This window comes from Triturus cristatus, chromosome 7 (assembly GCF_964204655.1).
Source record: "Triturus cristatus chromosome 7, aTriCri1.1, whole genome shotgun sequence".
NCBI classification, from domain to species: domain Eukaryota; kingdom Metazoa; phylum Chordata; class Amphibia; order Caudata; family Salamandridae; genus Triturus; species Triturus cristatus.
The window spans coordinates 572,477,378-572,492,016 of record NC_140590.1 but is presented as its reverse complement, the minus strand read 5'-3'; the positions used below and the strand labels follow the sequence as shown (position 1 = coordinate 572,492,016).

Below are 14,639 nucleotides of genomic sequence, written 5' to 3'. Positions count from 1 at the left end.
CAGGGGTCACAGTTCCATGTCACCCAAGATAGCCACGGGCCTCAGCTTTGCTGTGGACTCAGGGTAGCCTCGGGCAAGTCTGGAAATCCACCTCTGGGGATGCAGAGACTTCGGCGTCCAGCGGGAGCTTCAGAATTGCAGACCGGTCAGTTGCTTCTTTGGTGTCTGCCAAGCAGGGGAGTCACTCCTTGACCCCAAGGGAGATCTCTTCAGTCTTCTAGTCAGGATAGATCGTCGAAGGTGCAGGATGAACGTTGCAGAGTTTCGTCCAGGGTAATCTAAAGTCCTAGGGACTGGATTCCTATACTTATACTAAGTTTAGGGGATGGACTAACTAAGGCCCCACCTATTGGTGTGCCAGGAAAGAGGGGTGATTACACCCATTTCCTTTGTCCAGTTTCACACCTGAGCAGGGGCAGGTAGCCCCTGCAACCGGTTTGAACTGGAGTATGCACAGGAACACCAAGTGTGCCCCCAGTGCAGGACTTCAAAGCAACAGAGAGTGCTCCCGCCCAGCCCCAATACACATCAGCTTGTCTGGTGAGGTGGTTACACCTCCCCTTGACAGGAAACCTATTGTCCAGGCCTCCCCTGCCGGAGTTTCGGTCAGCAGCAGTAGGCCAGACCAGTGTCAGTGGCAGAAGCATCCATTTTGTGATGCCAGGGCTCAGGAAAGTCCTACCGGGTTTAGCCAGTGTGAACATGTCTCTCCCTCTAGAAGGGAGAAACGCTACTCCTGCCGCAAGGACTGGCATGGGGGTGGTATTCCAAAGCGTTTGACACCAAACACGACATGTTTTGATGCAGCCATTCCAAAGTTAGCATTTACCGCGAGGTTATAATGTACTTAAGAGTATATGGTATGGCTGTATCACAGAACTGCCATAAGGAAATATTTCCGAAAGCTGCAGATGGGCTCAGCTCATGCTTGGGCACCCCCTCACATAAAACCAAGCACTCTGCCTTCAGGATTGTCAAGGCCTGCCATAGCAGTGGCTTATAGGTTTATATGCATCTGTAAAGGGTAGTGATATAGGTAGCCTATACCACAGTAAGGCGTGCAAGCACACCCTTACCCAGGCTGCAGTAGCAGACCTGTGGTGCCATTTTGGAGTGCTTCCCAGGGGTGGCATAATATATGCTGCAGCCCCTGGTAGGCTTCTGAGGTACCTATGCCCTAGGTACATAGTATACCATATACTAGGGGCTTATAAGGCACTCCAGAATCCAATTAAATATGTACCTAATGTACATGGAAACCATTTTAGAGAGGAGAGGAAGCAGCTAGGCTGTGGTCCTGATTAGCAGGGACACAGCCAGACTAAGGTCGAAAAACAGTGAAACACCAGCAAAAAGTCAGGGGACCCATGTGAAAAGATCCTACTCTCCTACATTGCCTGCCTACAAGAACATACAACAGCCTCAGAGGCCACTGGAGGAGGATGAGGAGGCAAACAAGGAAAATCAAACAAGTGCACTGAAGGATGGAGATGTCACTGAAAGAACCCAGAAAAAGTAACACCAAACAAGACAGAGGAGACCACTGATGGAACTCTACATAAAAGCTCCAAGTAACCACAGAGATCTAAATTAAGGGGAATGGGGCACTCAAAGGGCATTACACGGAGGAGAGCACCCGATAACTAAGGTGCAAAGCATTCAAAAGAGTGGGCGAAGAAGGACAGCGCCAAAATGAGCGGCGTATAGAGCAGTGCATTATAGAAAGCAAACTCTATGGGAAACGAGCTATATAGGAAGCTTTTGAAGTGGCGGGCATAAGTGGCAAGTATGTAGGGAAAGGCACATTTTCACTTCAAGAGGTATATTGGCTCCAATCACCTATAGGTCTGTATACTGTTACTCAATGCTACTCGTTTTATCAACCTTTAAAGGCCGAATGGCTGATTGGACTCACTGACATTCGAACCCGTAGCCACGAGTCATACACAGATCCCTTCAGTGCATGCATTTGGTCACAGACGCACAGCCTCAGCCTCAGCCTCCCCCCTAAATTGCACGCAGCAAACCTCACTATAGATAGAGGTCGTATGGAAGTATTGTCTCCCCAGTACAGAGGTTGGAGTCGAGTGCACAGAAGGAGTCCCAGACAAAGCGGACAATGAAGGAGTATACCAATCCACACAATTAGCACTCAATTTACTATGGAAACCAGGGGGCATGGTGCCCCATAGCTGGACACTGGGTGTACTGAGGGGCTAGTAATGCGGAGCCGGAGACGTGAAGATAAGGTTCAGAGCCGGGGAAGATGTTATTTGGAGCAGGAATAGGTGGTACAGAGGGCCCCATGGGGGAGAAGCAGCATGTGAGTAGGTAGGAGAGAGGGTTAGGCGTGGGGGCGTGTCAAGTGCCAGCGCCACTTAAAGCAGCGAATTGCACGGAACCCAATATCTCCCAGGATAAAGGCAGAGTGACACAGGAGCCGCTCGATAAGGCGCCGCCTGGTATGGAATTACTGCAGTGACCTTGGGAGGGAACCTGCAGGTGGAGAAGGGCGCAGAGAGACCGGCTCTGCAATGGGCTGGCACCGTGAGCCGATACTGGAGACGGGTGCGCCGCACAGCCAGGGGCAAGTGAGGGAGGGCGGATGGCGGCGAGAGGTGGGTGTACACAGGAATTCTCCGGTGTCCGTCAACTGGAAAGAATATATTACTGAGTAAAGACTTTGCCTAGCAGCCATATGAACACGGCTGCAATGCTGCGCCACAGGACACAACCATAAAGGCTGCCTGCATCAAGTACGCACAGAAGGATACACGTCGAGGGCGTTCTTCGGTCGATCTACCAGAAAACTTACTAGTCACAAATTCTTTGACAACCAGTGTAAGGTAGAAACACACTCTACATACCGTTAAACGTACAGTTTGGCCACGACTCTGAAAACGATTTAGGTCTAAATCTCAGTCACAGAAATTACTTACAGACTCGCCGTTTCTCCAAATACACCAGGAGAATGTGGCATTTCGACCGTCTTCTCTGTAAAACTTCTAGACACGCTAGCAGTGAGACGTACGGTAATGTCACACAAATTTACGTTAGAAATTTTGAAGGGGGGGGGGGGGGGGTTTGACATAACGCCTTTCCTCAAATAGCTCTGAAAGTGCACCGCCATCCGGTACGTCGTGTTTGTCCTTGTGCAATATGCAGCACACACGCAGCGCGCTAGGTGTTTTACTATGCTTCCACGTGTTCTCGATCCCATGCATGTCGTTAATGGCAGACAGCAGAACTATCGCTTAGATTCTACTGCTTTTACTTGTCCCTGAAGATACGCAGCACTTAACAACTGAGACATGCACACATACCTAGCCCAAACCTGCCAGGCTCTTAAAAATCAAGCTAGCATTTTAACATCCCAAAATATGCAGTAATCAGGAACACCGGAAGGAAAAATAAGTTTCCACTCAGGATCTTGTAATCGACAGGTTACAGTAAGAACTTTGTGAGAATAGCTTCACCAACGAGGGAACAACACGGTATTCATTCGAATGTAGCTCAGTTCCAAGCCCAGCTACTTACACGTAACTACATCCCCTCTACAAACTCCTTGGAACTAACAGACTGAAGCAATCGAACCACCATGATACAGAAGGTGATTTATCCGAGCTGTATCTTCACTGGCACACACGTGTACCACTTGTTTTGCCCCACCTCCCACTCTCATGAAAGATGAGAGGAAGACGAGCAGGACTGGAGTCCCAACTGCCAAGACAGCGCAGGGCGCACCAGCAAATCAGTACGATTGAACAAGCGTCCAGCCAACCCAATACAAAGTACTTTTCTAACTGACTTGTTACGGTGAGGCCCCAATGTCTAGGAACTAACAAGGTACGTGTGCTGTAGATCGCTGGAAAGAAAGACTGATTATAGATTTACATGCTCTGTCAAACACCTCAGAATGAAGTCCTTTCCACAGACTAGTTCCATGCCTTGCCCGAAGCCATAGAAACAGGAATATCTAGTGGTATACTATATGCACAAGATAGAACCTCAGACCAGGAACGGCATTCTAATGCGTTTTGACAAAGTCCACTACAGTCAAGGTAAGCGGGTATTTGGTCTCCTGAAGATAAAAATATGCCTATCGGCTGGGAACTTTTTTGACTCCGGTCGTGAAGGCAACACCCCCAGCAGCATGTCTAGCTTGGTAGCAGTTTATCAATAACAATTTCTATTTTATTTGAAAGATAACTAGACATGCACATATTTTCAGGACGTCCCCCTCACAGTACACAGTTAAAAGAGTGACCTGTGTACTTTTAACCCTTCCACTGCCCTCCGGGCATGAATACAGACACCCTTCTACAGCACCGAGGGTTTGTTTGCACAAAGTGTATAAACATGCTCCCTAAAGCAGATGGGGTTAACTTGCCTGATGAGCCGCACGCTTGGTGACCTCAAGGCAAGTTAAAAAAATAAAAAATATCCTCAGCCAGAGCTAGGTGCATATGCTTCAGAACCTAAAGACAAACATCCTGAAGCTTTCTGAAAGGTCCTTTGGAAAGACTCATTCCATGTGACCCTTTGACTGCCTGGGAGAGTCCTGCATTTGGAAATACAGCTTCTTCTGCTATGGCCTAGAAAGATACCAAGGGACACAGCAGCATGAAGAGACAAAGTAGCACAAATCAATTTCACACACTGGGCAGAGTTGTTCTGTTTCTGACATCCGGAGTGCAGCCAAAGTGAAGAAAGCAAAATGAATGTACCACCACTGATAGTGTGTCCCAAAGCTCGATTGTTGCTGCCTCCCACAAAAAGTATCACTTTTCAAACGTGTTTGAAGTTTTAGGGAAAGCCATGCCTCTGACAAGGAATATCAAGAAGGGAGACGGTTAATTTACAAACGTGTACTAAACAGGCTATACCATCAACTGATTTGATTGCTTTTAGAGGACATATGGGGTAGCAGAATTTATCAAAGTAAGGGAATGTCAAGGGTTCTGATTAAACAGTACTAGGAAAATACCATGTTGCAGATAGGTGGTATAGAGGACATCTACAAAGATGAACTTATGGGTTTCCTCCAATTTCAGACGTTCTGAACACCTAAATGTTTCCAGAAGCACAAAGTATGCAAACTCTAAGGGTCAGGGCCTCAAGCCTAATCTTTTCAGGATCACTTTTCATACCCACAGGGTGGTCTCTGGAATGTCACAGGAGTATCCATTCTAAAATTATACTTCAAAAACCTCTAGACTGATCCATATCACTTTAATAGCTGACCACTTAGGCTCATGCATAGAAAACGTGCCCACAATATTCACTCAACCGGAATGTTTTCGTAAAACAATATTTATTATTTATAAAACTTTTTTTTTTGTCTTTTTCTTGGAGTTCATTATTGTAAATTAACACAAAACAAAGACAAACATGCAGAATACTTCAATTATATTAATGTTTCAGTACATTTACATCTCATGTACTTAGTTTCATGGATGACTTGGTGTCTCAATAGTTCTATAATAAATAAATTGGACAGACAAAACAATTTCTATTTAGACAAATAAACAATACACTTTAGAGAAAAAAAATAACAAATCTGAAAGTAACCCCACACTCAATCATCAAACATGCATTCATACCCATCACATGCCTCGTCCAAACTATCATACATCCTAGACCAACCGATAATACAAAATGCTGTTCAGAAACATATGAGGGATCTAGTAAGCTAATAAGAGATCATTAGCTTTGTGATTTTAGTATGCTGATACATCTCAATGATTTCTTCTTTTGTTTTATGTCTCAAACTGGATTCCCATCTTTGAAAAGTAGGTCAACGCACATTTTTGTGGCACATAGATTAAACCACCTTCATCAGGACCAATTAGAATTAATTAACTTTTCTGAGAAAAGTGTTGAGTGGGGTTAATCTGGGTCAGTTTTAACCTTTGGGGAAACGCCGACATGCCGAAGGGAGATGGCGTAGACGTGCCGATAGCAGAAACACTAAGCTACACGCTCAGGATGACTAAGGACTCACGGTGTCCAACTTTTGATGTTTTGTGATAGCTGCCTCAGCACACGAAAGAGAAAGAATAGACTAATTTCCTATTCCTCAGGATAGCATTGTTTGTGCATTTTCATAGTCGACATAAATAACAGAGTCACCCTTGCAGGCTGACATTTTGTGTGATCAACACTTGGGAGATAAATAAACTGACCCAGATTAACCCCACTCAACACTTTTCTCAGAAAAGTTAATTAATTATAATTGGTCCTGATGATGGTGGTTTAATCTATGACCCACCGAAACGTGCGTTGACCTACTTTTCAAAGATGGGAATCCAGTTTGAGACATACAACAAAAGAAGAAATCATTGAGATGTATCAGCATACTTAAATCACAAAGCTAATGATCTCTTATTAGCTTACTGGATCCCTCATATGTTTCTGAACAGCATATTGTATTATCTGTTGGTCTAGGATGTATGATAGTATGGATGAGGCATGTGATGGGTATGAATGCATGTTTGATGATTGAGTGGGGGGTTACTTTCAGATTTGTGTTATAATTGTTTTTCTCTAAAGTGTATTGTTTTTCTATATTGAAATTGTTTTGTCTGTCCAATTTATGGTAGAACTATTGAGACACCAAGTCATCCATGAAACTAAATACATGAGATGTAAATGTACTGAAAGATTAATATAATTGAATTATTTTGCATGTTTGTCTTTATGTTTTGTGTTAATTTACAATAATGAACTCCTTGAAAAAGAAAAACCCCAAAACCCTTTTTATAAATAATAGTTTTACAAAAACATTCCAGTTGAGTGAATATTGTGGGGACATTTTCTATTCATGAGCCCAAGTGGCCAGGTATTAAAGTGATATAGGTCAGTCTAGAGGTTTTTGCAGTATAATTTTTGTTGTTTCCCCCTTCTCTAGGATCTTACATTATATAGGGGGTACCTTTCTACTTATCAACAGGAGTATTCATTTACCACCATGCTGATGAAACCAGATTCTTTCTCAAGTTAGTAAATCACTGTGTGAAAGCTTTCATGAACCTTTAAAATTGAATTATAACTCTTTGTTCCTCACTGCCCACTTGCCTCTGTCCTTGACAAGCTCTCCCTTCTATGAAGCATAGGAACTCAATTTCAGCTACCACCTTCAGTCAAGCCTCTAAGTATATTTCTGGACTCCTTATTCAAACTCAAAGCACACATTGACACTATACACAAATAATGCATTTCAAGCTACATATCAGCAACCCCTTTATTTCCACCTCAGACTGATGTTCATTAGTTTAGACTAAGATTACCTTAAAACCAGACTATGGCAATTCTTTCCTGACTAGCTAGAAAGTGCTTGCCTTCTCAGCCTAAGGCAATCCTTCAGTCTTCATCGAACCCTTTTGAATGAAGAAATTCAATAACTCACAAAATCCTGATAACGGGTAATTTAACTACTGAGAAAACCAATATCTGTGAACATTCCTACAGATATACTGCATTTTGAGAATTTTTTTATTGTTGGGCGCGTAATCACAAACAGCAAGTGAAAAAAGAAAGGGTTAGCAGTATTCTTATCATTTAGTGAGATGTTCTTGTTGCCATTCACAACTTAAAACATTTGTTAGTTTTTGCTACTTATCTGAATTGTAAAGAATAATATAATTTCTAGCCGACACCATTCAGTTACGTATATATCTTATTTCCAATCTATGTGCAGCTTATTAGATTCACATTTCTATTTTTAGACTGGTAGATGACTGTATTCACCTATGTATGAAAAATGAATGTATGTACTATACAACTGAATAGAACTGGGCTATATATAAACTCGGTTCCCAGGGCTATGAAGAGAGGCCTTGTGATCGGCCACAAGAGAAGCAAACCGTTTAAGTAAATTAATGAATATGAAAATGGCTGTGGGCGGGGAAAGGGGGTGGGAGGGAGGGTAAAAGGTTTCTAAAGTCCCTTCTACGTGTCACATTCTTAAAGTAGGAACATCCACCAAGTCCGATAAACTCACCTTTGCTGTATCTATGCATTAATGGGCAGTGTAAATGCATCTGATCTCAGAGAAGAGAGCAGGTGTCAAGTGGGAAGAGAATATCTGCTCATCCTCTCTACCCTGGAAAAGTACTTATGCATGGTGTGAAGAAAGCCATTTAAGGTGAAAGAGCGCAGTATAAAAGTTTTGACAACATTCAGGATTCAAAGAAGTGTTCCACCCTGCCAGTACAGCCTCAAATATTTAAGTAAATGTGAAATGCGATTCAATAAATATGAGTCAACCATACATTAGGAAATGGGTGTTCTGAACGCAAAAACAAATTACCTTGATATCTAGTTACACCACATGAGCCGCCAAGAAGGACATGAGACCTCGTGTAACCTCGTTTCTGAGGCACAGCATTCCCATGCCAAGATGTATTGTTTTTGATGGTGGTTCTTTCTACATTTGTAACATGGCTAGAAATCGAGAAACAGGTGTACACCTTATCCATCTGGAGTACAGGCACAGCAGCTTGCACGTCAGTACTTTGAATTCGGAGTACGTTTGGTAGACAAAAACTCTATATCGTCAGCAGATGATTAAGAGCTCTTAAAAATACCTATTGAATCATATGAAATAAACGCTATGATTCATGAGTATCTGTGGTGCAAGTTATAATCGAAAACCTCAATGTACAATTATCCCTTGTGATTTAAAATAACAGCTGGCTATGCAAACGGCTTCATATCTCCCAGAGGTTTCAAAGCCTTTCAGCACTTTACCCCCTGTCATAGTAAAGTAAGAACCGAGTGTGTCTGCACCAAAGAAGGTGGTAATCAGAGAAGGGCCACTGATCCGGAGGGAGACGTGTGCCTCCAGGGACCAGAATCTTCAGCCACACTGTTTCGTGGCCTGCATCTTTTGGTCAGCTGCTTAAGGTCCTCTTGCGACCCCAGTGTATCTGTGTCCATTTGAGGGTCACCTTTGTTGCTTTTGTGCTCTCCCGATTGTTCTGGGCCCGCCCCGACTCCCCTGCTTATGGCGAGTCTCCTGGACCTTGCTGGACCTTCAATTTCTGCGTTGGTTGCCTTTGCCAAGATTTGTTGGTGCTCCTGCCGGATACCGAGCACTCAACATCAGACGTGGGACAGCTCGTGCATGGCTCCTGGTCTTCCTCAGTGTCGCCTGGTCCTCACTAGCTGCAGAGTCCAGGTCATCGTCATCCATCCTGCAACACCCGACATCGGAGGGCATTTGTCTTCCAAGTCTCCTGATCACTCCTGAGTGATGCAGACTCTGTCCCCTCTGCTTGCAGGTACCTCTCACCTCGAATCCACCGGACGCTCTCTCCTTCTTAAGTAGCGGCACTCTCCTGAAGTCCTCCATTGGGTTTGACTGCGGTTTCCAACGCCACTTCACACCTATGCACCCGGATACCCTGGTGCAGGTAACGTGGGTACTAGAGTATCCATGGGTGGGGTGGCTCTCCAACCTTCTGTGTTCCCCCGGGGTTTCTTCAGGGTCCACAGGGAAGGGGCCTTAATCTTTAAAAAACCAACCGCGACTTACCCGAAGATTTGTACGGAGCACGCAGTCGTGTTCCCAGACTGCACACGCACTCCGTGGGGTCCCGGTCTACTCTCCATTTACATGATCACCTGCCCGTGCGCAAAAATGTTTATTGGTATGACAACATGTAAGATTCGGTTAAGAATCAATGAATATCGCAGCACTATAAGAGGCAAAAAAAAAAAAAAATCAACATACCTAACAAAACATTACCCAACTCTACTCCACACAGACGCAGACCTACAGTGGGTCATATTAGAAGCCCTTAGACACAGACCAGGAAGTGGCATGAGTACAATACTTTTTGGAAGAGAACAGATGGGTTTGCCGATTAAAGACTCATTTCAATGGTCTGAATGAAGAGATACCGTGGCTGCATGTGTAGTTAGGTTCACTCATTTTATCCTAATATAAAATCATAACAGACAACACCTATTCCGTGAAAACAAAAATTCGAGTAGGGCGCTATTTAATTTGGTATAAACACTACTTCCGTACTTCTTGCTATAAAAATACCCCCCCCCCCCATCTATCTTGAGAGAAGAAAAGATAGACACAGAACGTAGCTCAGAAGGACAAAGGCAGATCCTTCCTCTATGTGAACCATATATCTTGGGCCTACCTCTCCCAAAATACCTAGCACCGCCTTTGTGAAAATTCCAGCAACATAGTCCAGCTCTTTAATAGCACATATTGATTTATGCTGGCTCACGAGCCTAGAATACTTTTACAAGACCCTGTCACGCACATTATCTGTGGCGAATGTGGTTTTTTGGCATACACTTCAGGAAAGATCACACACTCAGTGATGATTCCAGTAGCTTAGGAATACATTTCCCAAGATCCACAGTCTGTCGCCGATCGGTGATTTAATCAAAGGGACTGAAGCATCGGGAGGAGGATAGGGATACACTGTAGATGATCCGGCGAGGGAGATCCTTGACAAAGTAAGCCGTATATGTAACAAGCGCTCCTCTCGAATTGTGCATAATCGCGTGGCGCTCTAGTTTCTCCATATGAATTTTGATCCATCTAACTGGTGTAACCTTTTTAGGGTGCGACTACAGGACTCCCTGCCTCACCCCTCCATGAGGCACATGATTTAGCTATACATGGTAAGATCACGGTGTGAGTGGGTGTTTATATATATGTTGTGTACAAAGATTTCGCAAAAGGACATAAAGATAAAATTATAATGATGTGCAAATTACAGAGCTTGATTAAGACACCGCACAGACATCGTATGTTTTAGAATTAAGTGTGCATGAGCACGGGTATGTGAACGTGTGTATTACTCACGATACTCGCACAAGGGTGAATGCATTTGGGCATGTAAGCAGTCCGCTCAAAACCTTTTGAAACAAACGCACTTTGGCTACTCTACAAAATAGGTTTTCTTTTTCAATGGTGTGTGGGTGTATATGTGTGTAATGTACTCACTTAACCACCCATCCTTATGTTTTCTAGATAGTTTCCTCTTGGCACAGAAGGACCCGGAGTGGACTAAGGGCCAACCGGGTATTGTATGCATGTAAATTAGCACGCATGTAATAGGGAAGCACTGTAGGGACATATAGGGTTCAATTTGGTCCTGAAGAAAGCCCGGGACCCCTGTAGGGGCCATTTTGGGGGCTGAAACAAGTCGACCCGATGGACTAAACAGACCGATTGTTTATAATCATACAATTAGCACCATAACAGGGCTACTATTGTCCATCTGCTTTTTAACCATCCCTCCTCCACCAAGGAATAAAGGTTCTAAAATGTAAACGGTAGGCAGTAGGGATATTTAGTATTGGGCCCCTTTCCCTTTTCTTCTCAGTTTCCTGTTAATGCTTGAACTACAGCCCTAATTTGGGGTTGTTTGCCATTAGAGGATCCTTTGGAGAACGTGGGATGGCCGATGATGAAGCCTGACACCTGGATGGTGTGTGAGGCCATCCTGTAAATTTTCTCACACAGTTGTGTGGGTCTATAAATATTGGATCAACAGAGAAGCTAGAGTTTTTCCTCGGTGCAGGAACACCTATATCATAAAGTGTGTAAAGGCCCCACAAAAGGCTGTACTAGTAAACATAGGGACCCATTTGTTTCTGTGGTGGAAGTCCCCTTCTATCCACCTTGGGTGGTTCCTTAAGTCCCCAGCACTTCTATGTCCTCTGGACACTGTTTGACCTGAGTCGTGGTTCTTATACCACTTTCTTAGTATATGGTTTGGTCCCCCCACGGCCCACTGTGTTTTCTGTGCTATTTACTGTGTTTCTTTGCAAAGTATTGTGTGCACTGTGATTATCTACGGGTAGGAAATATCTAAACGTGTTAGAGAGTATTATATAATACATACATATTTTTATAAATACCTTGTGCATTTCTTTTTCACTTAATCTATACTATAAGATCTTATTCTGGTAAAACAAGCTGCTTTACACTCCTTCTGGACTAAGCCTGAAGGGTGCTCTCCATAGCTGCCACTTGGAGTGCTTTCTAAGGTTGTCTAAGATCTCTTAAATCACCATAAGGGCTGTCTGGACTGGTGCAAGGTGCCCACTTACATTAGTGGACATCATATACCAGGCCAGCTTCTCACACACTTGGACTCCACACAGCTGTTCATAAAAACGATTGCTATGGTCTGGTTGATTTAGGATTTACTTCCAGCCCCGGATCTGACTACACTTGATCATATTGCCTCCTCTGCGGTCTTCAATACTACAAAATATGAAGTGCTGACCTATACGATCTTTTCGTGTCAAGGTGATCCAGTAGTTATTTTGAAATGGATCATGTTCTTTTAACATGTAAGCTCCAATTAATAGCCATTGGTCTTCTTGCCGTGCCTGTGGCTTTTGCCCATTATGTGCTCACATTGGCGACATCCACATATAAAAGTGTACCATTCCAAGCCAGCCCTCAAAGCCCCACAATACATCTGGCAGTCTCCCGAACCAACTCAAGCATCAGGAGTCTTTGGACATTATTGAATTTAAGGTTGTACTTATCACCACTTAGCAAACTGTAGTAGCTGTCAGGCGACATGCCAATACTATACAATTATAACTCCTTAAATAAATTAATGTCTGGCTTAAAAAAAATTGAGGCTCCACACATAAAAGGCTGACTTAAAAACTGTTGATACGAGAGCTGTTGGAGATTGAGTCAAGGTGGCAGCTACCAGTAATTAAACGCATGCTTCTACTGCCTGTGAAAAGAGGAACCTTTGAACATGGCCTTAGTCTGGACACGTGTGCCCAGTCAGAGATTTGTTCTGAGTGTTGAAGGACACTTAGAAGACTACACCCATGCTTGAGCCTGCCCTATCCTCATGAATACGTGCCTAACACATACCAAGCCAACCTATACGCCAGGCACCTTGCACCAAAGCTCCAACTAATGCAGAACACAGGGATAACTAATGCAGAACACAAGGATAACTATATTTCAATCACAGATGCCCCACAGGCTTCCTGTGATCTTGTGTCATTTACAAGCTAGCCACAGATCTTCTCATGGCGATGTACCTTTGAGCAACAGTGCGATCCTCACGTAAAGTGAAATACAGAAATGGGATGTGATCGGTGTGCTTGTTGGTAAACACATCTTATCAAGTGAGGTGAGAGGATCCCTTCAACACCGGGAGGGGGCAGCAAGCCCCTTTATTCAGTGGAAGGCGGGATAAAGAAAAAGGTGAGTAGACATAATTAAAGAGGTATGATGGCGGCAAACACAATACTAGGTTGCCCAACCTACCCCTGCATGTGTTCTCATGGTTTCCTTATAGTCGCGCCATTACCCACCACTACAGGTCTCACGTAATATTAATTTTACCTACAGTGATGGTTAAAAAGCGCCAGCAAGGTACTCGGACCCTCCACTACATATAGTGCAATGCAGTCGCGATAGGTTATATGCTCTCTCGAACGGTAATGCACTATTCTATCTTTGTATTTCATTTCACGGTCGTATTAAAGATTCACTACCTGTAAGTTCACTCCAATGGGACGTTCAAATTGGACTACTATTTATTCAGAGTACCTATGACTTAAAGGATAAGAATTGCCACCATACGTGGCGTCTTCTGGTGAAGGCTACACTTCACCGGTCTCACCTAACCGCCCCTCCGCCGCTGCTCGTCGTGGGCTCCACCTTGCCCAAGCCTCCCTCACCTGCCTCTCCTCTTCTTGTCCTATCGCCCCTCCTCCGGCTCACCTAACCTATGTAAAATGCTCCGTATCTCTCTCTTCCTGCCTCATTGCACGCTCCTGGGGGCACTTGCCTCATTTTCCCTCTAGCCTCACCTCCTCCTCCGATCTGTGCGGGTGGGCGCCTCTGCCCTGCCTCTCGACTTCTACTCCCAGCTGCGGCTGCTCTCCCGGTCCAGCCGGTTTGCTCTGACTCAAGGCCAGAGTCTGAGGCGTACAGGAACCGCCCACAGTGGGCGGTATCACTCATAGTATCCTCCTCCAGGTAACCACCCATTCCAGGCACCACGCATATTCCGAGCGTTTCTGTCCTTGATTGCCCGTGGAAGAAAAGGAGGGACGTGCGTAATAAACAGTCCTATCATTAGTCTCACCTAACCCGGAAGTAGAAGCGAGACGGCAGTGAGAGAACAGAGACTACTGACTCAACGCATGTGATGGTGGCGAAGTAAGCCAGCACCTTCAGCTTCTATTCTAAGGAAATTAACCACCCATAACAAACAGCTTAAACCATGCTTAGCTTAAATCCTGCAATATAATTCAGCGACTTTCGTTGACTTTGATAAAAATAATATATATATGTGTGTATATATATATATATGTGTGTGTGTGTATATATATATATACGTATATATATGTTATTTTTTATTTTTCAAATTTGTTCTTTTGTGTACTTGACTAGAATTGAAAATTCCTTGGTCATTTAACACAGCACCTAAATCCTAGAATGTGTAGCGCGGTGGGCCTGGGTCTCAGTTACTGCCACGACACGGAGTAAAGGACACGCACACCACAGTATATCGTTCTGGCCTGGAAGACCACGTGTGGTCCCGCCCACGTTTATTTATCCCCTCGGGACGAGCCCGCCCGAGGGGTGTAGGGATGCGTGTGGTATTGCAACA

General features: G+C 44.2%; 1 protein-coding gene across 7 annotated transcripts in view; it reads right to left on the bottom strand.

The window, feature by feature from the left end:
• Positions 1-14,071, bottom strand: part of EPN3 (epsin 3) — a 380,680-nt gene extending 366,609 nt beyond the window's left edge. For 3 of the 7 annotated variants that reach the window (XM_085617115.1, XM_085617117.1, XM_085617121.1), the window contains exon 1: positions 13,834-13,968. The gene's annotated coding sequence lies outside the window, so the exon portion shown is untranslated. Of the gene's footprint in view, positions 1-13,811 lie in introns of all 7 variants that reach the window. The other 4 variants (XM_085617116.1, XM_085617120.1, XM_085617118.1 and 1 more) reach the window with 2 other exon arrangements.
• Between the last annotated feature and the right edge of the window lie 568 nt (positions 14,072-14,639).